Source organism: Heteronotia binoei, chromosome 1 (assembly GCF_032191835.1).
Source record: "Heteronotia binoei isolate CCM8104 ecotype False Entrance Well chromosome 1, APGP_CSIRO_Hbin_v1, whole genome shotgun sequence".
Taxonomy (NCBI): domain Eukaryota; kingdom Metazoa; phylum Chordata; class Lepidosauria; order Squamata; family Gekkonidae; genus Heteronotia; species Heteronotia binoei.
In genome coordinates, this window is record NC_083223.1 from 68073228 (window position 1) to 68091240 (window position 18013).

At 38.9% G+C, this 18013-nt stretch overlaps 1 non-coding gene across 1 annotated transcript; it reads right to left on the minus strand.

Annotated features, from left to right (window-relative positions):
- Positions 1-11181: 11181 nt before the first annotated feature.
- On the minus strand, positions 11182-11289 carry LOC132589248 (U6 spliceosomal RNA). The gene has a single exon (XR_009556564.1). It is a non-coding gene; the product is annotated as a U6 spliceosomal RNA (small nuclear RNA).
- Positions 11290-18013: the final 6724 nt, after the last annotated feature.

Consider the following 18013-nt stretch of genomic DNA (forward strand, 5'->3'; position numbering starts at 1 on the left):
TCCCCCAAAGCTTTTCTGTATTGCCTTTTACTGTCAAATTTGTGATCATTAGTTTGCCCTATGCACATGATATGTATATTTGCAGGTCTTAAAGTGACTATTCTAAAAGTGAATTTCAAAAACAGGACACAGCAAAAGACCTCTGAGATACCACTATAACCACTGGCCAACTCCCACCTTTTTCTGGGTTTGGCCTGGTCCATGGGCATTGTTGGGGAAGGGTGCTCCCTAAATTTATGGGGAGGGAGCTTCTCCATAAATTCATAGGTAGTGATAATGGAGGCTCCTCCCTGTGATGTCACTGGCTCCTCCCTGTGATGGCACTGGATCAATTGTCTCTGGCTGGGCCCCAGTCCTCCCTCCCCTGGGAAATTGAAAAGTCTACGTCCCTGCCATCTTAGGTGGATAAGGCAGTTCGTTCCATACCTGGAGTGCGATGACTTGGCAACAGTGATCCATGCAACGGTCACCTCGAGAATAGACTACTGTAATGCCCTCTACATGGGGCTGCCCTTGACTCAACTTCGGAGGCTGCAACTGGTGCAAAATACAGCAGCCAGGTTGTTAATGGAGCTACCTGTATGGGAGCACATTCAACCTGTGCTGAAAGTGTTACACTGGTTGTCTGTGGTGTTCCAGATTCGCTTCACGGTGCTGGTTATAACCTTTAAAAGTCCTATATGGCCTGGGACCTGTCTACCTTTGGGACCGCCTTTCCCCATATGTACCCCAGAGAGCATTATGTTCAGGGTCTCAAAATCTCCTTAAGATCCCTGGACCAATAGAAGCTCCATTGACCAGCACTAGAGCCAGAGCGTTCTCGGTAATAGCCCGCACTTTGTGGAATGCCCTCCTCAAAAACATCAGGGCCCTGCAGGACCTGCCACAGTTCCGCAGGGCCTGTAAGACTGAACTATTCAAACTCGCCTTTAATGGTTAGGGGGAGCTTGCCATCTTGGATTTTTAATATGTATGGAAATGTTTTTATCTATTTAATTTTAATATGTTTGTAAATTGCTAATATTTTTAAACTGTTGTTAGCTGCCCTGAGCCTGTTGGGGGAGGGCGGGATATAAATCTGATAATAAATAAATACAGTAAATAAATAAAGCTGCAGTACTGCAGTCCTAGGCTCTGCTCACAACGTGAGTTCGATCCTGGCAGAAGCTGGGTTCAGGTAGCCAGCTCCAGGTTGACTCAGCCTTCCATCCTTCCGAGGTCGGTAAAATGAGTACCCAGCTTGCTGGGGGAAAAGTGAAGATGAACGGGGAAGGCAATGGCAAACCACCCCATAAAAATTTTGCTGTGAAAACATTGTGATGCGACGTCACCCCAAAGTCGGAAATGACTGGTGCTTGAACAGGGGACTACCTTTACTTTTTTTGTGTGTGTGTGTGTGTTATTTGGTAGTACAGTAAAATGTTATCTACATCTGGACCTCCAGAATGAAATAGTGAGTCCTTCAGCAAGTCATTGCACCCAGTTTGTGAATCACTTTGTGGATCAAAGAACTGGTAATTTTTCCAACACTCTAGTGTTTGTTCCAGCTCCACATGGAATACATAACTGTTGAATGTCCCTGGTGTTTCCACTAGCCATGTTCACATGGATACTTTTCAATTAATGTAATATGAGAATGAGATTTGAAGATGTCTACCACTCCCATGTCCTTCATGGCTTGTAAAATCTGTCAAAGGAAGTCTAGTTCAGTGGATGTGCAAAATAATAAAATAATTATAAATAACTATCTTATGGAACTCTGTCTATAAAATAGTCTGCATCCAAAAAGCAATTCTTGGATAAAATTGATTTAAATATTTTGTGTGGGAGAGGGTGAGTGTTAGAAAGCTAGTGGCTAAACAAAACTGGGAATTTTTGATCAAACTGATTGTCTGGACCCCTTTGAAGGTGCATTTTGACCTAGTGATGGGATGGAAACTTCTCTGGTGCATTATCTGTGATGACCTACCAACAGTGAGTGTGCCATCATTTTACCACAGCTTTCAATTTGCAAAACAGTTCAATTAGGTGAATTCATTCTTGAATTGGGCAAAAGCATCTATCAACTGCACAAAACAAGTAGCTTTTTGTTCAGGCTTGAAGTGAATTGGCACAGTACTATGTGTGGTGTAGTAGTTAAGAGTGTTGGACTAGTACGCAGGAGACCCAGGTTCAAATCCCTGTTTGTATTATGGAAGCTTGCTGGGTGGTCTTGGGACAGCCTGTTTTTCAGCCTAATCTACCTCACAGTGTTGTTGTGAAGGAGAGGAGAATGACATAGGTCACACAGGGAGAAAGGGAGGGCAGTAAATAAATAAAATAAATGAAGTAAATAAATAAAATTATGAACTGCACCAGAGAACGTTCAGGTGACCACTTCACATGTAGTCGCAGGAATCTGAGCAACATATATTTGCCTGGTGAGTGATGTCACTGCTGCAAAGTTCCTGTAATGTCTAGAAGCAATACAACTTATCTGGACATTATCTCGCTTGTCAATTTCCCCCAAAATGCTGTCTTTTGCAGCATCTGTGATCTGCATGAAAATATAAAGGCATTTCAATACAGAGAGAAAATAGTCTGTGTTTTGTTGTATGTAAAAGTTAAAAAAACCCAATTCCTGTCACTCTTTAGATAGGCCTGGCCTCCTAAACAGTGTCAAAGATTGTCAAACTCAATATTGAGAGGTTCTACCAGGAAGAATTCCAGGGATAATTCACACAATAAACTGGCAGGCAATAGATAAAGAGAAGAGCAATAAACATACAATCATTACTTTCAATAAATGAAAATGCTACACTGATGGCAGCTTTATGGCCTGAGTAATAATTATGTTTACTGTCATAATTTTTATTGCACTTTTGATGTTTAAAATAAACATAAAACTAGTGATAAAACTTCCTTTGGCCTTCAAAATCCTTCTTGCAAATATTCTGAAGTTAACATAGCCTGTGTAGAGGGGAAAATGACAAAGCAAAAATGGTTGATGACAGAGCTTGAAATCTTTGTATAGGTGATAGTATCATAAATGTAAAATGTATCATAATAATTTCTAAGATCATCTGAGATATCCCAAGGAATAGAGCATGGTACAAACTATGAGTCTGCAAATGCATTTTTATTCTTTTACAAGAAGGAGGAATGACAATGTTATGGGTCCAGAAGCTTCACTTTTATCCCTGGGGAAAAATACAATAAAATTAGTCATAGAACAATAGAGTTCTACACATTTAAAACACGCTAATCACTAAACTATTGTTATGAACAGAAAATGTCAGGCTAGACTAATGTTGTATTTTGTCCATGTACCTAATTTAGGTGAGAATTCTAAGCATACCTCCTCTGAAGAACATTGAAATCCCTGGTGCTTACTTTTGTGCAAACATCATTAAAATATAAGATACTAGAGCAGGTGACTGAAATGGAGATATTGTATATGGCAGGGCTTCTAACACAGTTCTATACAAAGGCAGTAGAGAATGATGGTGCTTAATAGTACATAACTGATTGCAATTCTGTATCTCAGCAATAATAATCATTAGGTCAGTATGAGACTGGCCAGGTGTATTGTTCTACAGGACATTTGACCTTCACTGTTCAACATCTTTATTAATTATTTAGATGAAATGTGGTCAGAATCCGAATCACATTTGCATATAATACAAAAAGTGTGAAGAATTGATTCAAAGTCAAAATTAAAGATGCCCTTGTCAGACTGGAGAATTAAGCTGTTAGTCATAGAAGAAAATAGATACTGGAGAGAAAGAAAAAATCACTGATAGAACCATACTATCAATGTTTTTCTCCCTTAAATGGAATTTGATCCAAGAATGTTTCTGTTTTGGATAACAGTCCAAAGTCACTCCAGTTTCCTTTTCGGCAGGCTGCACTTCATTGAGTCCAAGTATCAAAAGAGGACTATTTTCTTGTTCAATTTTTTTGTGCATTTCTCTGTTTTGCAGCATTGTACCTGAGAATTCTTTGATCCTTCATATAAAGGACATACCATGTGTATTCTGGGGTACAATTACATTGAGGGACCACATTTTGGGGACACCATAATAAGTAGAAGTCCAGAGAATCAATGAACCTTATGTGGATCGCTCAAAGTCTTCAGAAGAAAGCCGGACTTCTACTTAATGGATAAACAAGAATGATACTGGAGAAATATGGGCATTTATGTGTTATAAAATGTGCACCATTTTAGTTTGGCAATTACCTTACATTTTTAAACCTAGATGTATGGGTGCAAAGGTGTTTTTTTTCCCTGTGAGAACATTTTTTTTCTTAAGAAAAGCAATATAACAAAAGTTAAAAAAAATTATAGACAAGAATAATATATTCTCCTTATTGCTAAAATTCTTTAAAAGTAGAATTTATTAACCACTATTATGTTCCATGCTGAAATAATTGCAAGCAGCACATCTTCAAGATGAAACCCTTTTGAAAACAATGTGTGAAAATTAATTTTCACCAAACTTGCACTTTCAATTCCAAGCCCTCTGGCAGGTTTCACTGTATTAAATCTGTTTCTTTGCTCAGCTCAGACCTTATTGTCTCCCCACCTTCACAGTTATTTTTGTATGACATCCTAAAAAAGGAAAGAAAAAAGAGGAATGAAGCACTATAGCTAGTGCTTCTATAGAACCTAATCTCTGTATAAAATTCTGATTCCTAATCATGTCATTGTATTACATTATTGAAGTATTTTTAGCACACACACTTTCATAGTGTCCAACTGGGATTTATTTTTTTATTTATTTATAGTCCATCTTTCTGCCTGAGACTCAAGGCAGATTACACAGTATAAATCAATGTGACATCAAATAAGCAATGCGATTGGAGTGGAATTACAGAAATCTGAAACAAAAACTATCATTAAAGAACATATGGTTAGTGAATTAACAATTGCCTCTAGCATACCAGTCACAACAATGCCTAACATTCAGTGCTCCCATTATTCAGACTCTCATAACAACCAGAGGTGACCAGTCAAACTGCTGTTATTCAGGGCAAAACTATATACAACAGCAGCCCCAGGGATGCAACTGCCATATTAAAGATGGTTAAAAAATGATACAAGAGCTCACAAAATGATGGGACCAAGTGTTCTTGTGTCACTTTTCCACACACACATGCCATTTCAATATCTGCAAGGGGGTTATTTGTTTCAAACTTGAAAAGGTGCAGATGGGATGCTGGTCAGACCCAGGGACACTACTGTATCTAGTTGGACCCCCAGATTCCCAACTTTAAAAGACCACAGTAGTGTTTGCTATCTTCAGTTTTAAGAATATGTTACAATTCTGACATGTATACCACTTGGTTAGTAACATGTCCTTTCCGATAAGCAAGTTTTCCATTACCCTGTTGCTCTTAATGGTTTTTGGATTAATTGTCCTGTTTTTAGATATGTACAGAATAATTTCTGGCTACTTATTTGACTGATATTTTTTTACAGCCATTGATAAATGACATTGAGTTCAGTGAGAAGCCATGAGCTCAACCTATACATTTAACCTCATTTTTTACATGGAAGCTCTCATGTGTTGCATGTCTACAATTTTAATTCTTAGGGATATACATCATTTCAGGTTCTTTTAATGTGAGCTTTTTCATTTTGCCTATTTTCATTGCTGATATTCCAGTTTCCTTTATTTCTTTTATAGCATTATATGGTAACACTAATGAAAGCCATATGCTTCATGACTGAACGAACATCATAATGCAAATACTTATGTGTATATGTGTAATGATGATGACTCCCAGCAATTTGCCCTACTTTATGTGTATTCTCCTCACTTTGCAAACATCTTCTTTCATGGAGGAAACTCCCTAAAGGTGCTTACTTAATTCTGGCAGCATCTTTGTGCCCAGAATCAAACATTCAGGTAACAAAGGCTGAAATTCTTTGCCTGTGAAGTGAAAAATTGCCACCTTTCCTCCTCCAAAAAACTAATAACTTACTATTGATTATTTCTCCCTTGAGCAGGAAATGCCAATTACCCATCAAACATGCAGCTCTATTCTCAAGGTGAGAGGTGGGAGCTTTGAATGCTTTTTAATATCCCAGAACAAAGCTGGAGGGGCAAAAGGACTGGGAGGGATCACTTTTGCATGGGGTGTCCACTCAGGAATTATGTGTGCAGAAGCTCTGACTCAAATAGGCTTTTAGAAGGTTATCTGAATTAACCTAAGTCAGGCGAGGGATAAATATTAGCTAGCTTTGATTAGCTAGGATTCTTTTTGCTTCTTGCTCCATCAGTATTCTGTTTCAGCTTGTGTGTATTAGAATTTAGAAGGGTGTGAACAAATTTCTCTGTCTGAAGACCTAGACAGAATGTGGTAAAAAGAGGTATTCCCCCCCACACACACACACACACTTTGTTCTCCCTGCTGCTTTGGGGCACCTCTTCTCTCCATCTCTCCTCTCCATCTTTCCATTGTTACCATATGCATCCACATCTAGTCAGCATGCATGGCTTATGATGCAGGAACGAATTACAAGCATAGGAACCACTTTCACACAAATATCTTTGTTGGTGGATTAGAGCAATAACCTTGAAATTGTATTAGCAGTCTTTGTAGAATGTCACAAGTGACCAAGGGGGGAAAAAAGCTTTGACTTCTCAAGGCACACTGTTCTGCTATCTCCACTTTTCAAAGGCTTCTTGATTCTGCCACCATGTCAGTCTTCCAAAATAAACATCTGCATTTCAATATCTCAAGAAACCCAACAATCTGATACAGAATACCAAGTGGAATTTAGGGCTAAAGTGTCAAGTCGACGGATTCAAGAATGAATCAAAGTTGATACTAAGACTACATTTATTGATAACCGGTACTTGCTAAGAATGAAACCAATACATTGATACATGGGTTTTAAGATACACTTCAAAAACATTCCTACGGAGGGGTGGGGGGGCTTCAGGAGGAAACATTCACACATAACTACTAGATACTTTCTCATGCAATAGCTGGCTGCCTGTCCTTGCATTATGATGCAAGGCTTCCTCCCACCTCAGGCCCTGAAAAGGTGCCGATTATTTCTTTCACACAGTTGCAAATCAAAATAAGAAAAGGGGGAAGGGAAGTAACTAAGGGTGGAACATTAGCAGCAGTGGATCCATTATGATTTTAACCAGGCCTGATACTTAGGCCAAGATCCCCCAGTCTTTGTCATAATCAGTCGATCTTGACATACAGCATATAATCTAAACATAAGAACATAAATCTCACTGATAGGTGCAGTTTAGTCTAGGTATTGATGTTGAGCTTCCTGTGCCAGAAACAAACATATTTGTTATATAGTTTGGTGAATGAAGCTTTACCTGGTGAAATCAAAAAGTGTTTGCATAGTGGAGTACCTGGATGCTGAACAGGCATTAGCGAACAGTTAGGTAAACTCATTGTTCTGAGTTGCTATGGCTTTAAACAGATTTTATGGCTGATTTGCATTATACCCATAAGAGATAATCAAAGCAGAGAGTTCATTATATTTGTTCCAGAAAGATTCTCTGGAATGTTAAATGTAATCAATTGATTGTCTTTCTTCCTCTTTCTAACTATATGCTGATTACAAGTTGAGCAGAAATGTATCTTCAGAATGGAAAAGTTAGTCAAACTCAATTTGTGATTTTATCACTAAAACAAAATAAGGGACAATGTTGGCTTTACTTAAGTTTCATTCTCCTCCTCTGCACTATTGTTTCAATCAAAGTAGCTGTTCTATGTCCTTGAGGGGAAAAATAAGTAGCTATATTCCTCCTACCAAGGAAAAGACTGGGTTATAAAGGTAATAACCTCCCCGCTTCGGCCGGGGAAGGGCGGGATATAAGAATAAATTTATTATTATTATTATTATTATTATTAATACCTTGGATTGGGGAAATGATGCTGGTGAACAGACAAAAGAGTGTTTCTGATGCACATATGTCTGAGCAGACATGCAGTAAAGTGCAATCAGGTCCTTGGAGCATTGGTGGCATCTAAGCAGGCAAAACTTGGATGAAGTCCCTGCCCAGGAGCAATTACCTATTAAAAAAAAAACTAGGGGTGTTCATTCAGATCTACCCAATCTGAAAATATGCCATAAAAATACCTTATTAGTATTTTTTTAGGTATATTTCATCATCCCTAAAGTATCTGGGATTTTTTTTCATGAATGCTCCCCCCCCCCAAAAAAAAAAAAAACCAAGCCAGATATATTTGGGAATTACTAGCAAACTTCAAAGGTTGGAGGAGATAACTCCTGCCATTCAGCAGTTTTTTTTAAAAAAAAATTCTTCTGCAAGCCCTTTAAATAGGGGGCATTTAAAAGGAGTGCAGAAGACAGCTCACAAAAGAGCAGCAGGGGAGCACAGTCTCCATCAGCTCAAGCTTTTTTGTGCAGTCCAGTTTAAAGGGACTACCCAAGAAAGCCTGCAAAGCAGCTGATCCTGTGGGAAAACTCTCTCTGCAGCTCAGCTCAAACTCTTTTGGGCAGTCTGATTTAAAGGGACTGTTCAAGTGAGCCTACAAAGCAGCTGACTCCACAGGGAGAATTTTCCTGCCTCTCAGCTCAGGGTCTTTTGGGCAGTTCCTTTAAATGAGACTGCCCCAAATTGCCCCAGCTGAGCTGCCTGGCAGCTGTTTTTTTGCAGCTTTGCTTGTTTGCTTTTTTTACACCTCTCTTTGGCCTACTGGAAGTAAAAAAAAAAAAAAAAATGGGACTTCAAAAAATCCTGGATCTGGACATTGTACTGGTATTGGGACCCATTTTTTTTTTCAGGAATCCCAAATATATGTATATATTGCTTCAATAGACTCAAACAGACCCCTAAAAAAGACTACTCTACCATTATTATGTCACATCTCTTTTTATGAATTGGCTGTCACTTTGAAATAGTGTTGTGCTGCCCCCATCCCAAAATCATACAGTACAACATATTGACTTTTTGCACATGCACATTTTCATACAGCTACTCCTCCCTCCATCCTTGCTGCCCCACTGCTCCATTTGGCAGGCAATTGTTTACACAGTCAGTTCAATCAGTTTCAAATAATATAAACCATTGTGTGTTGTTGTTCTTGTTTAAATCATATTGTTGTTTAAATCATAAGTGGTTGTTAGTGATGTTAATAGCTGCCAATTTGCTCAAATTGGCAGCATTTTTGTGCATGCAGATTTTCAATTCTAACTTGTTCAACAGGTGCTGGAGGCATTTGGTGCTGAACTGAACAAATTAGGAATGCTTGAACATTTGCCAGTTGGACCCACTTCCTGTTCACCAGTTGTGATCAGGCAGCTAATAAAACAGACTGTTTGGCTGTTCACAACTTGTTCATCTGTAGCTGCAAAGACAGGCTACTTATCATAATCAGAATCTGACTATCAGCTGATGAGGGGCCAGCTAGGAGTTACCTTCTGATCTCTTGCTGAATAAATTTTTAAGGGGGAGCAAATCAAGAGCCAATTCCCAGCTGATTCACTGGAAGTTGGGGTTTTTTGCTATCACATTTTGCAAAGTTTGTTACATCCCAGTCTTACTGAAATGTAGCAAATTGTGGGAAAGGGTGATCAGACTAGCTCTTTTATCTTCTCTTCTCCACACCTGCTCTTTCCCCTCTATCTTTTGCAAATCAGATATTAAAACCATTCCTTCTGTCCTTACCCAACCTGGAAGGGAGGAGAGAGAAAGGAGCTCTTTCTCCTTTGTAATGCAGAGATCAAAAGTGTTGCTTTTGTCCCTGCTCAGCTTGGATAAGAGGTAAGATCTTCCTTTTGTAACTTCACTGTGTAGTTGTTTTGCTGAGGGGCTGGGGTTGATAGCAACTTCACTCCTAGACAATTTCCCTTAAACTGAGTTGCCTTCTGATCAAAAGGCAGCTGTTTGAATTACTCAATACAATGAGTGTATCAAACTAGGTAAATTTGTCTGCCAAGCAGGTTTACTGAGAAAAATTCAAGGCAACCCTAACTTGGAGCACAGGGAAGCAAGCACAGTTGCACTTGAAGCAAGGGGTCTCTGCATAGCAATCACAATAAACTGAAATCACTTCCTATTTATGTTCTGTCCAATTTAGATCTAAAACTTTATTATTAGTTCTGATTGAATGCTGCTTTCTAAGAATTCAGGCAATGTTTCCTTCACTCTGGATAACTTAATTAGAGAAAGATTTATAAAATATGTTCAGGCTTTTTATATATAAATCCACACAATGACTCACTCACACAGAGGACTGATAAACATGATAGATATATCCCCTCACAGACCTTTTCCTCTCCAATCAGGTACATTTCAGACTGGAGAGAAATACCCAGACCTAACACCCCTGAGGGCTATTCACACCAGCACCTCAATCCCTTGTGTTAAGTCCCACACAACTTGGATCCCTGTATGACTTCTGGGATTTTCACACAGCCACAAGAACTTTCAGCCTCTCTCCTAGTGTGTTTGTGTTCTATGTTAGAACCAGGAGTCCGACCTTTGTCACTGACAGAACTTCTCAGCAGAGCCTTAAAGTTTTCCTCTGCCTTGAGACACACTGTGCCACAGCCTTGAAAATTTTCCCAGAAAGAGCTTTGGATTTGACCCTTCTCACAAATAACTCTCTTCCAGACAGAAGCTATAAATAACCAGTTCTGTCTCAGAAACTGAGCTGAACAGCCTGTTCAATCTCCTCTCAGTTCCATTCTCCAGTCAACAAAACCCTGAGGAGATTTTCTTCCTCTGCCAGCCTCCTTCCACTAGATACATTCATTTCCATGGAAGTGGGCTCAGCCAATCAGAGTGAGTTTTTCACCACTCACTCAGGCAAACTGCTTTCAGCCTATCACAGAGACCTTGGATAAATATAAATTGAAAAGGTAAACATTCCTCATAGCAAAAATATGCAAGAGCAAGAAGATAAAATAGAGAATTATAAGATAAAGATTTCTAATATGATCTCTAAAATCTTAAATTAAATATAATCTAGTAGATCATGTAGGAAAGCCCATCATTTCTTTTTATGGTTGGTACAAGGCACATTTTAGTGATGTTTTAGGGAGATCACTGTTGTCAGGTATTTTGTGATGAAGCAGGTTATTTCTGGATCAGACTCTTCCAGTAATGGAGATATCATTCAAGGTTTCACAGGAAGTTGATATCTGAGCAAAACAGAATAATTCAGAAGGACCTGAAGACTGTCCACTAATAAAAAAATATGGAACACTTCAGGAATTTGTGAGTCATCCTTGTGAAGGGGCCATGCAAATCTCTGTATCATTCCAATTTTAGTATATGTGCTGCCGAACCATATAGGTACATAGGTAGCAATGATGACAGAATCTTAGGGGATGTTGAACATTCCTTATGGATCCGTGCCATGGACGGAGGAAAACATATATAGTATGTTTAAATTATCAACATTTAAACATACTATATATAGATAACTATTGCACATGGACATATTTTTAGATATTTGGAAACCTATTATAGATGCCTATCTGTAAACCTGGTACCATTGTTGTTATACTTTATTATTTTTCATTTTTTTTGCTTCTGGGTTTGATATAATAAAAGTTTAAAACATTTCATATGTAATTTGTTATTGTGTAGATATTCAAAGCTGAATTTGTAAAACAAACAAACAAACCCATCCTCTTATCTGATTCTGAATGGGCATGTCTCCATTTCAGCAAAGGTTTAGAATCTCAAGAATGTTTGCATCTATACATAAATGTGGATAGTTTTGGAAGAATGTTGTAAATATTCAAAAATTCTTACACATTAATTGGTCTTCTTTAGGGTTCCCAGTCTCCCATAGGGGGTGAGATTTTCCCCAGTTTTGGGGCCCCCAACCCACCAACACGGAACTGGCTGGTCGGAGGTATCCCCACCCCTAAAACAGCTCCATCAGTGCCTGGGTCTGCTGGGGATGCTCAAGAATTTGGGTAAAACCTCTATGGCACCATAGAGTTTTTTACCCAAATGCTAGAGTGCCCCCCTTGTGGCATGGCAGGCATGATGATGTCACTTCTGGATGATGTCAAGCCATGCGTGCTTTGTTTGAGAGAAAACCATCTCCCACTGGCAGTAAAACCTGGCAATCCTATTCTTCTTGGAGACAGATGTTCAGACAGATTTGGTGTCACAGGGGCAGTCTTTCAATACTAGGTTTCAGAGAATATGAGATCACAGCAAGAGTATGAAACAACTACCGAAAATCTTTAATGTCATTGTTTGTGTTTTGATACAAAATGCTATCAAGTCACAGCTGACTTCTGGCAATCTCAAAGGGTTTTCAAGGCAAGGGATGCTCAGAGGTGGTTTGCTATTGCCTGCCTCTTTGTGGTGAACCTGGATTTTCTTGGTAGTCTCTCATCCAAATAAGCGTTTCAGATCTGCTTAGTTTCAAGATGTAATGAGACAAAGCTAACTTGGGCTGTCCAGGTCAGGGCATTTTAATACATTGTTGTTAAGTTGCACAGTCAAGTCCGACTCTTTGCGACCCCATGGACAAAGTCACACCAGACTGTCCTGTCTTCCACCATCCTCCGAAGTCTGCTCAAATTCGTGTTAGTTACATCAGTAACTAATCAGTATATACCAACCTCTAAATAACTGATGTACACAAAAAAATAATATTCATTTATTGATAATGTTACTGTGTATTAATTAGAGAATGCTTTACAGAGTTCTGTACAAGGCATCAGATAGAACAAATAGAATCAGTTTGCATTTCTTTATAGTTATTACCACATGGTAAAGTTTCCAAAGAATATGTTTCTGCTTTGGCCCTGGCGGATACTTTACTGCTGTCTCTCATGAACACTGGTTCTTCCTAATGTTTCTTAAATGACTACTACCACAGCACAGGAAATCACTTACACACTATGGGAGCATGATGGCTTTTAAAGTGGTTTTTTTTAGGTATCATGGCAGTTCCCAGCAGAGCAACATATGACAGAAGGGAAAATACCAAAGTGATGACACTTGTTATTTACCTCTAAAGTTATTTGATTGACAGATGACTGTGGAAAGCATTAAACCGGCTTCCTTTTAGGTTTCACAAGGGTTCCTGTTCTGAAAAATTTTATTGATAGACCCTGAAAAATAGTCCAGGAGTAACCACAGAGCTAGTGTCAGTTTTTGCTATATTTATTTCCTACCTATGCATGGCACTTCTTTGAGTGACAGGCTACATGCCAAGTGTCATATTTCTCTCACTTATTGTGGCTTTTTCTATTTTTCTCTTCTCTTTCACCCCCCCCCCCCCCAATGTACAATGAAAATACAGAGAACCATGGGAAAATAGTACTGTGTTTTTACAGCATCATACTTTTGTGTGCTTCTATAATTTGTGATATGAACCCCATGGCACAGAGAGTCCCATAGCAGAGGCTAGATGGCCATCTGACAGCAATGCTGATTCTGTGCATTAGGCAGATCATGAGAAGGAGAGCAGAAAGGGATGCATCAGTGCTTAGCTCTTGTGGCCCCTTCTTACACACCCAGGGAAATGCTGATTGACACTTTGGGGTCAATCAGAATTTTTTCTCCAGGCCAGATTGGCAAGGGATCCTGGAGGTTTTTGCCATCTTCTGGGCGTGGAGCAGGGGTCACTGGGAATTTATGTGTGTGTGTGGGGGGGAGATATTTGTACATCTATGTCCAGAGTGTAAAACTGTGTCCAGAGGTTCAGCAAACCATTGCCAATGTAGTTCCAAGTTCATCAGGACTGATATTCATAGCGTAATCCAGGAACTAAATATCTACCACCACAACCAACATGAACTTCCTTCCTGTAACACTTCATAAACTACAGAAAAGTTCTTGCAGCAGAGCCATGGTCTACTCAGGGTAAAATGAAAAAGAAGAGAATTATGTAAGCTGATTTGGGACCCCACTGGGGAGAAAGGCAGGGTATTAATTAATTAATTACATTTAGAATCTGGAATATATGCTTAAAAATGTTGGATAATGATCAAAATAACCAGCATTTCCATAATTACTGGTGGAGCAGACTGGAAAGCCTGTCACCACTAAGTATTTTTTTGGTACAAAAGGGAAAGGGCAAACTTTTTGTCCCCCATGCTGGGAAAAAAATGTTGGTTGCCTTGGCAGAGGGCTGGCCCAGGGTACCAAGCAAAATTGTTTGGTACACTGCTGTTTTCACATGTGCCAGGGTCTGCCTATGCATCAGCTATATAAAAGTATATATTTTATTTATTTATTTATTTTATGATTTATATCCCGCCCTTCCCAACAAGTGGCTCAGGGCGGCTCACAGAAATCGGGCATAAATAACATTTAAGCATAAAACATTAGAATAATAATACATTTAAGTTTTAAAACATTAAACCATTTAAAATATTAGACCATTTAAAACATTTAAAACATTAGGGACAGCAGACATTCAGTGTAACTATACTCAGTTTCTTGTTTCTTGTACCAGCTAGTCATAGGCCAGCCGGAAGTCTATACTTAATAGACTTGCTTTGTGGCAACTTCCAAAATATTTGTGGAATAATAGTTTTTGTTCTTCAGTTGCACAATTGAGTCCGACTCTTTGCGACCCCATGGACAAAGTCACGCCAGGCCCTCCTGTCTTCTACCATCCTTCCAAGTCTGCTCAAATTCATGTTAATTACATCATTAACATCACCAGCCATCTCATCTTTTGCCGTCCCCTTCTTCTTTTGCCTTCTGTCTTTCCCAGCATCAGGATCTTTTCCAGTGAGTGCTCCCTTCTCATTTGGTGGCCAAAGTATTTGAACTTCAGCATCTGACCTTCCAGGGAACAGTCTGGGTTGATTTCTCTTAGGACTGACTGATTGGATCTTCTTGCAGTCTAAGGGACTCTCAAGATTCTCCCCCAGCACCACAGCCCAAAGCATCTATTCTTCTGTGCTTGGCCTTCCTTATGGTCCAACTCTCATACATTACTACTGGTAATACCATCACTTTGACTATACAGACTTTTGTTGGCAGGGTGATGTCTCTACTTTTTATTATACTGCCTAGGTTTGCCATAGCTGTCCTCCCAAGGAGCGGACGTCTTTTAATTTCATGGCTACAGTTACCATCTGCAGTGATCTTGGATCTCAGAACTGTGAAGTCCATCACTACTTTTATGTCTTCCCCTTCTATTTGCCAGGGTGTGATGGGGCCGGATGCCATGATCTTAGTTTTTTTGATGTTGAGTTTCAAGCTACTTTTGTGCTCTCCTCTTTTACCCTCAACAAGAGGTTCTTTAGGTCCTCCTAAATAGTAACAGTAACTAATTTGAAGGAAAGTGGTTATTTGGCTATTAGCAAGATATAGGATTGAATGTTATGGTAAATCTCAACTCACAGAAGGGATTTTGATTAGTGGAACAGGACTTCCTTTCCTCCCACTACAACCCAAATCATTCCCCAAAATGCTTCTCCTGAGTGACAGCATGAGGAGGAAACTGGAGGTTTGTAATAGGAAGTGCAATCAGTGCAAATCAGTCCATCTTTCCATAAGCAGAATTTTTCTGTGGAATCCAAACCACTGTCAAAAGTGTGAACTCCAAGTGTTATTGTATGAGGGAAGCAGCAGGAGAGGAGCCTTAGATCCTACATTCCCATATGCTTAGTGAGTCCCAAAATACCAGTACAGCTGAGCAGTAGCAAAGGCCACCATGAAACTCATAGCTATTCTGAATTCATTGTGTGCCCCCAGCTTATCATAACACTATGTAAATATAATTCTAGTTTATCCCAACCTCTTTTTAAGTGTCCCCCAGGTCTTTCAGTTATATGAGGTTGTCTGGCTTCATATTAAGATAGTATTGATAACTGTATTCTCTCTTCATGTCCCAAAGAGGCCCAGGCATAGTACCAAATCTGTGCTTCCCATGCAAGATTTCATAGTGATTAAGGTCTGCACATTTCCACTCCACAAAGCCATTGGATGAAATCCTACTTTTTAGTAGGCTCATTCATCGAATTGCTGAGGTAATATTGCAGTCATAAACAACTCTGAGGGAGGAAAAAAAAACCTTGCTTCCTTTCTATTATAGCATATTAAATATCAGTGGATTTTGCTCTCCCTGTGCACGTGTGTGTGTTGCAGTAGCTCTTTTAATTAGTTTAAATCATAAGTGGGCTCCAAACAGTGCTCAAACTCCATAGTGATTGCCTTTACTGAATGGCTGGCAAGACAAAGGAAGAGTAGACTCCTCCAAGCTAATCACTTCTTTTGTCTATAGCAAACCTCCTGCCCTGCCCTTTATAGGACAGCAGAATTCTACTCATTGTTTTTATAAGGGATGGCAGAAATTTCTAAAATGTGATTCCCCTCCAAAACAGCTGCTTATAATTTGGTAACCATTTAAGTGAACTTCTCCTTCCATTAGTCAATGGGTTACAAATAAAGTTTTAACACAACCTCTAGCCATTTCCAATAAAAAAACATGATATGAATTGTCATTGTACTGAAGTTATTTTTTTTTTCAAATAATCCATTATTGTAAATTCAGTTGTCAAATCTTTAGTCCGTGAAGAACTAAAAAAAAAGTGTCTACAGCATTACTTTCCAGAATGCCAAATTTGAGCAACGTTTTATAACTGAGGTTATTTGAATAACAGCAACTTGTGCTATAGCTGAGTTGTCAAAAACCTTTTGGTGAGTTTGTAAAATAAGAATATTGACTCTCAAATGTGAAATCAGAAAATTGCATTTCAGATCTGATGAGGTATAAAAATGATTTGGATATTTTAAATTCAATGAACTTTCTCCATTGAAGAAGAGGAAGGAAGGAAGCAAGGAAGGAAGGAAGGAGACAAAGAGATTGGATTTATACTCAGCCCTTCACTTGGAGACTCAGAGTGGCTTACAATCTCCTTTCCCTTTCCCTCCCCACAACAGACATCCCATGAGGCAGGCAGAGCTTAGAGAGCTCTCAGATGACTGCTCTCGAGAGAACAGCTCTGAAAGAACTGTGAGTAACCCAAGGTTACCCAGCTGGCTTCATGTGGAGGAGTGGGGAATCAAATCCAGTTCTCCTAAATTAGAGTCCACACTCTTAACCACTACACCAAACTGACTCTCTTTCCTGCTCACATTTCTTTAGCAGTAATTAGATTACCAGTAAGAAACAATCATTAGACATTTGGGATGGCTGGGAAAAGTCAAGCATACGAGCATTGTAAAAATAGAAATTTTCAAACACATCAAAAGTTCAATAAACAAATTAAAAAGGAATCTAGAAAACCGAAGCTTCTCTGAAATTTCCAGACCATTCTATTAATTATTATCCCTATTATCCTTCAGTGTCGTAGGAGTGCATTTTTTAAAAAGTAAATCCTGGGGAAAGTTGACTAGAACTCAGAAGCTTCTAGTTCAGGGTGACTTTTTCCTAAGGGATGATGCAGTAACTACTCTGGTTAAAATACTGATTAAAACATAGGTGGGAAGGTGCTAGAATTTTATAGTAGGGTGGTAAATAATATCCACGTGTAGAGATTGTTGGGCTAAGGGAAGCAAGGATCCTTGGAGGGGGAAGTGAGGTATAGCTCTCTATATGCTTGTGTTTGAAACAACCATACTAAGATGGGGAAGCTGGAGTCCTTGGTGCTAAATGACAATTTTGATAAGGTAGGCATTTTAGAAATTTGGTGGAATAGAGAAAATCTATGAGATACAGTTATCAGATATAAACTCAACAGACTGGACAGGGAGGGTCATGCTCTATATCAAACAAGCTAGAAAATCTTCCTGTGGATTTTTTTTTCAATTTTCAAACAAGTTTATTTCAAAATACAGATATACACACAGGATCATATACAGAATTATGTGTAAATGTATAAACAGATAAGATCAAACCCACCCAGTCACAAAAAACCCTATAGAAACCCAGATTACAAAGTAATCAAGTAACACAAACTAATGCCAAACCAGCATAAATTGCTCTTTTGAACCAAAATTTCCATGTGAAAAATAACCCAGAAAAGAGGACATTTTACTAAAATAATAGACCTCTGCTTTAAAGACCTCCTCCCATCCAAATTATAAATGAT